Consider the following 6,524-nt stretch of genomic DNA (forward strand, 5'->3'; position numbering starts at 1 on the left):
GACCCCTCGGCGGGAGCGCCCCCGCACTCCCAAGCGGCGCACTCTCCAGTGCGCCACCGGGCCGGCCCTCAAATTAGATTTTTAAGCGGAGGGTGTATCCTACAAAAATGTGTTTTCTTTTTAGAGAGTAAAAATAAACTCTCAACTAAATAAAATTTCATTTGAAATTTCTGAAATGCCTGAGCTTAAATACATATGTAATCCATCACTCCCCATCCAATATAAAACTCCAGGTAATTGCCATCCATTCTTCCCATCTGCCTTGAGTTGAATGTTCCCCCAAAACTTAATCCTTATTGTAACTGTTGAGGGTGGGGAATTCTATTATGTTAATTGAAGAGTGGGGCCCTGAAGAAGTGATTAGATTGTAGGACCAAGCCACAGTGAATGGATTAAAAATGGTGGTCAGGGGCATGGTTTTGAGGGCTTTAAAAGGAGAGTGAATGAAGAGGTTAGTCTCTCTCTGCTCCACCATTTTCACAATGTGATACCCTGCCATCATTGTAGCCACCACCAAGGACTTCACCAAATGTGTTCCCTGGACTTTGAACTTCCCAGCCTCTGAAACTGTAAGTTCCTTTTTCTTTATAAATCAACCAGTTTCAAGTATTTTGTTATAAGCAACAGAAATGGATTGATATACTGTCCTTTATCTTTGTTGAATTAGGCCCAGTCATAGTCTGTGGTTGGCCTGGGGATGATGGATTTTGAGTTTCTTGGCCTGAAAGAACTCACAGAGACCCTCTTGCTGAGAAGAGATAAATTCAGATCCTCTGCTGCCCCCCTCCCCCCCACCCTGTATTTATTTGCCCTGACCATAACTGTGCACTCTCTGTTGCCTGTAGATCTGCAGTTACAGGAAATGGCAGGACAATCACCTTGCAGGGTGTCCCCTGGTCTCAGAACCCAATGTCAATTTGCATTTTGCTCCCCTGTATTTAACCCAGGAGGGGGTTAGGGAAAGTCACAAACTACCACTACAGTGAAATATCTTAAACTTCGCCAACCTTTGTCAAGGCCCGTCCACACGCTCCCTGCATTTATGGCTAAACCCTGTTCCATTTTCATTTTTCTCCCTGGAGCCCCTGAGATGGAGCAGGCCTGTGGAGTAGGCAGGAATCTTAACGGCTGGTTTGATTGATCAGGTCTCGGCTGTTCTCTCATTTTGGTGTGCAAAGGTTACCTAGCTCCAGAAACAATCAATGGATCACTAATGTATGCGGACATGTTTTCACCCCCTTTCAGGCCACGGGACATTTTTATAGACAGGCTGCCAAGTCATTTTAAAACTGTGAGCATTCAAATTGTTTTTGTAGCTGAGCCCATACTGGAACACAGCAATTTCAAGCCTTTGTGCAGCTCTGACTCTGCATAAACTGCTAATGGGTACATGGGGAGAGTGAAGTGAGATTGGATGGCTTCCATTTAGTAGGGCAGAAATAGAATGTCAAATAGAAAATGGGGAGATATCATTAACCTCAACAATGACACCTACCTCAACAGAGGCTCTATGGAAGCAGAGGATGGAAGTGATCTTTGAAGATATCCGTGGCTTTACCAGGCACTCAAGTTGGCCCATGTGACACTGGTCTAGGCTGGGCTCCTGCAGTTGAGAATTCAGTTCTCACCTAAAAGACACTCATTTGCAAAGGGACAATCTGCACAGGTGGGAGGGGTGAGAGCAACAGAACTGGGGAGGGAAAAGAAAAGAGCTCATTAACACGTCCTTTCACCATTCACTGCTGAGAGAACAAGAGAATGGATTGAAAGTTACCAAAAGTCCAGCATTAGCCAGAAATTCAGTCATGGGAATCAACATGACCACCAATAACAATTATTCCATGTTCATGTGGCTTCTCTAGTGTAAACTTACTAATCTCACTTTCTGGCACCCATTTTACTGGTCTTCTGGTAACCACGCACTGATAAACAATCACTCTCCGTCTGTCACTTCGTGGGTTCCTGGTGAGCTCCATGTCTGGGGCTAAGGGTGGAGCATGTGACCTGGTCTGGCCAATCAGCTCACAAATCCCCTAACCCGGAAGTGGTTTGGGATGAGCCTGTGACACGGGGTGGTCCACGCAGGCTGAGCCCTGTCTCTGGAGCAGGAGTGACTGGAAGAGATGCACTCTGGGGCAGGTGCTGTCAGGTGTCCCCCACCAGCTCCCTGACCCTATTCCTCCAGTCCAGAGGCTGAGAGGGCCCTTAACTTGCTTCCCATCCTCCTTTGCAGTGAGGGGTAGTGACACAGCCCGCTCCAGCCCGTGGAATCGGAGGGGGTGTCTGTTGGGTGTGTGGGTGGGAGGTGGAGGAGTCCTGGGGAAGCTTCACCCCACCTGGTAAAAAATGAGAGACGTGCCAACTAGAGGTTTCCCTTCCCTACCTTTGATGGATGCTGTTGTGTGAGCACGAGATGCTTAGAGATGCAGCAGCATTGGGACTATACCAAAAAGACTAATAGAATTACAAAATAATCTACCCAAAACCTTCCATTTTGAGTTACTGAATAATTCTTAGAGCTAACTACCTTCAGGTTTCTTGTTATGTGTGTGTGGTGGGGTTGGGGGGAAAGGGAGGGAACTAGTTTTAAAAACTAGCCACTTTTTAGACTGAGGTTTTATTGTTCTGATCAAATCATTTTAAGGGGACTTAAGATACAAAAGGTCCTCAAAAAGTTCATGGAAATATTTTTATTATCTTTTAATTCCATTTCTCTGTGAACTTTTTGAAGTACCCTTATATGAATGTTCTAAAGCTACTAGAAGCCATTTTAGCACCCCAGAGAGCCCAAGAATGACACTGTTATGAAGGAGAATAGAATTTAAATAATAATCCTAGTGACATTGTTTAATCTCCTGAATCCACCAGTACCTGAAGTCTTACTTCTGAGTTTTTCAGTTACTTGAATGAGTGGGGAAAAAACACACACCAAAGAGTTTTTTTGTGTACTCTCACTCAGCAACAATCAGCACAGAAAACTGACTTCTGTGACCAAATGTGTTGGGATTTCTCCCCACCAGAAAGCAAGCCAGCAACCAGTTCTGCAGCAGAGACCCGGTGGGTGCCATTCAATTCAATTCCAACACTCTCCACTTGGAAATAGTGTCAGATGCAGCAGGTTGAAGGCCAGGTCCCAGAAGACTGCCCCTCCCCCTCCTCACTTCTGATGCCAGTCACAAGCTATAAGCTGTTTCACCTGTATTTCTGACCCACTGGCTATAAAATGGGGTTCCCACAACCCCCTCCTTGGATTTGATTAATTTGCTGAGCAGTTCACAGAACTCAGGGAAACACTTACGTTTACCTGTTTATTACAAAGGACATTTTGAAGGATCCAAATAAACAGCCAAATGAAGAGATACATAGGGTGAAATCTGGAAGGATCTGAAGCGCAGGAGCTTCTGTCCCCTTGGAGATGGGGTGTGCCACCCCACCAGCAAGTAGAGGCAAAAATAATCCCATGTATTCACTCTCCAGAAGCTCCCGTGAACCCTGCACTTTTGGGTTTTATGCAAGCTTTGTTATGTGGGCATGAGTCATTGGCCATTAATGATCAATTTAACCTTCACTCCTCCTTTCCTCCCCAGAAGTTGGGGGGTAGGACTAAAAGTCCCCACCCTCTAATTCTGCGACCCAGGGGTTGTCAGCCATCAGTCAACTCATTAGCATACAAAAAGACAGTCTGGAGATTCTAAGGATTTTTAGGAGTTGTATGCCATAAAAGGGACAGGAACAGGGACAAAGACCAAATATACACTTTATTTCAACACATCACAATAAATCAATACATTTTACCTTTGCTTAAATCAGTTAAGAATGTGTTTCTCTTGAAATTGACTATATTCAACTTTAAAACTTCTGCATAACAAAGGATGTTGTTAAAAATTTAAAGATGTTCTCTATAGTAATATTTACAACAGCAAAAGTAAATGAATGAATGAATGAATACATAAATAAATGGAAAACACCCAGATATCTATAACACAATGGTTAAATCAAATATGACTCATCTATACCATGTGCCACTATGCAGTCTTTTAAAAAAATAAGGTAGGTCAATGGGTATTTACAGAGAGTTATATCCAAGACATCTATTATGTGAAAAAAGTAGGTAAAGAATAATATTTATGTGATGAATATCTTACACATATGTATATTTGCATGCCCATATTTATAGAGGTGCATGCACAGAAAAATATTCTAGAAGAATACGTACTGAAATAATGATAGTGTGGGGGAGTGAATTGGTGGGAAAGGAGGATGCTGTTACCCTATATATGTCCAAATCATTTCAGTTTTAATAAGAATATACTTTATATTACTTATGAAGTTCAAAATTAAAACCTGAAAAAAATCTGAAATAGCTGTATTGTTCTAAGTGGGCTCTGCTTAATGCCAAAAAAATCCCTAATAAAGAAAGAAAATGGAAAGACAATGAGCAGATTAGGCACATGAACATGCAACAAGGAAGCTGGAAAGTTCTACTTGGCTTTCTGTCTCTGTCCTTCAGTCTCCATGACTGAAGTCGGGGAACCGCCTAAGATCAGTGCTTCCAGCCAGCTTGTTCAGAGTCCCCCTTGTCCCCAGGAATCCAGCTCTCCTACACAGCTTGGACCCAGTCTCTGCCCTCTACAGCCAAGTCCCAGCACCTTGGACAGGATTCTTGGACCACAAGCTGAACATGGCTGTGGGCGAGCATCCCTACTGAGACCCTCTCAGCCTCATGTCAGCTCCCTCCGAGGGTCTCTTTAAAGAAATCCATTCCACCTTCGTTTTACCAGTCAGGTAATCAAGAGGCGTGAATCTCCATCACTTTGCATTTCCCTCACACATGGGAAACAAGAAGTTGGCATAGCCCGCTTCATGTGCATAAAGCTGCCACTCAAAACAGTACAATAATTCAGTACAAAACACCAAACAAGCCAGCAAGAGTCACACTATGCTACTATTCTAGAATGATGGTGTTCACAATAACCACAATAGCTGGCACCTACTCATTCACTTGGTCACTGTTGGGGGGAAAGAATGATCGGCCCTGAGCTTCAGCTGCCCTGTGTCTGAGAAGCAAGCTCCTGTCATGTTCCTGGCAACAGAGTCTCTCTTTGGCACTGAATGGCACCGTGCTCCAGGACAGGTTAGGAGATGGAGGGAAGAATGTGATTCTACAGGGCCTTGGAGGTCTTTATAATGTCATTGGCTTTTACTCCATAGGAGATGAGAAGCCATTGGCTCCATGAGCTGCATATGACTCACATACTGGCAGACCCTTCAGGGTTGGTGGGGAGTAGACAGTCTGTAGAACAGTCTGCAGCCAGCGAGGAACAGGAGCCCTGTGAGACCCGAGAGGAGGCACCTGCAGTTATCTGGCAGGCAACAGTGGCAGTTAAGGCCACAGTGGTGGAGATGGAATATTGCCAAGGAGACCGATCCTGGGTGTGTTTTGAAAGTAGAACCCACAGGATTTGCTGCTGGATTGCAGGTGGCAGAGACAGAGGGGGGATGAGGGATCACTTTGGCTCAGAGGCTTCTGGATGGATCTGCTCGAAGGATGGTGTTGCCATTTCTGAGCTGGAAATGTCCTGAGAAGGAGGCCAGAGGGTTACTGGGCTGTGATGCCACAGCAGTAAGTCCTGTGGCCATGATATTCCTTGTCCTATCTTTTAACCATCTATCTTTTCACATGTCTCTTTCCCAGCTTTGGGTTCTCAAGGACAGGGGCTCTACCTTCTGTCACCATGTAGCCCACATCACAGCCAGGACCTGGAAAATAGAGCAATCAGACAGTGTTTGTGGAAGAAGAAGTTGAGTGAACATATGGCGGATACAACCAACCCTAATATTCTCAGCAAAAAATAAAAAAGGAAAATATAGCTTGAGTCAGATCCTTTTATAGAACATGTTTTGCTGTTATGGCTGTTTTGGACAAGCGCTTGGTGATATGGCATTATCTGTTAAAACTAAGCTGTGAATTGCTCTAACCAGCAATGACAGTCTTAGGAATCTAACTTGGGGTAAATCACACACACACACACACACACATACACACACACACACACACACTGGCACAGGCACAAAGATGCTCACTGTAGCCTTGTCTATAAGAGGGAAAACTCAGGAACAACCCAAATGTCAGTTATCATGTAAATGAATGAACTGTGGCAGTGATATCACAAAAGAAGACTATAGGGCATGCAAAAGAAAAGTTCAAAACTGTATCAATGTGAATCTCAAAATGTATCATTGAGTAAGAAAAGCAATTAGGAAACTGACATAGAATGTTTTTATTTATATACAAAATTGACACAATGAATACATATTCTTTTTTTCTTTAATTATAACTTTGATCAAAGTCGTACGGGATTGATAATAAAAAACTGCAGCCCACCACTGATTTCTGTTCCCAAGAAACAACCATTTTCGGGCCGGCCTGGTGGCGCACTGGATAGTGCGCCGCTTGGGAAGCACGGCGGCGCTCCCGCCCGAGGGTTCGGATCCCACATACAGACCGGTTCCCGCTCACTGGC

This window comes from Galeopterus variegatus, unplaced genomic scaffold (assembly GCF_000696425.1).
Source record: "Galeopterus variegatus unplaced genomic scaffold, G_variegatus-3.0.2 Scaffold3279, whole genome shotgun sequence".
In the NCBI taxonomy this organism is placed as follows: Eukaryota; Metazoa; Chordata; class Mammalia; order Dermoptera; family Cynocephalidae; genus Galeopterus; species Galeopterus variegatus.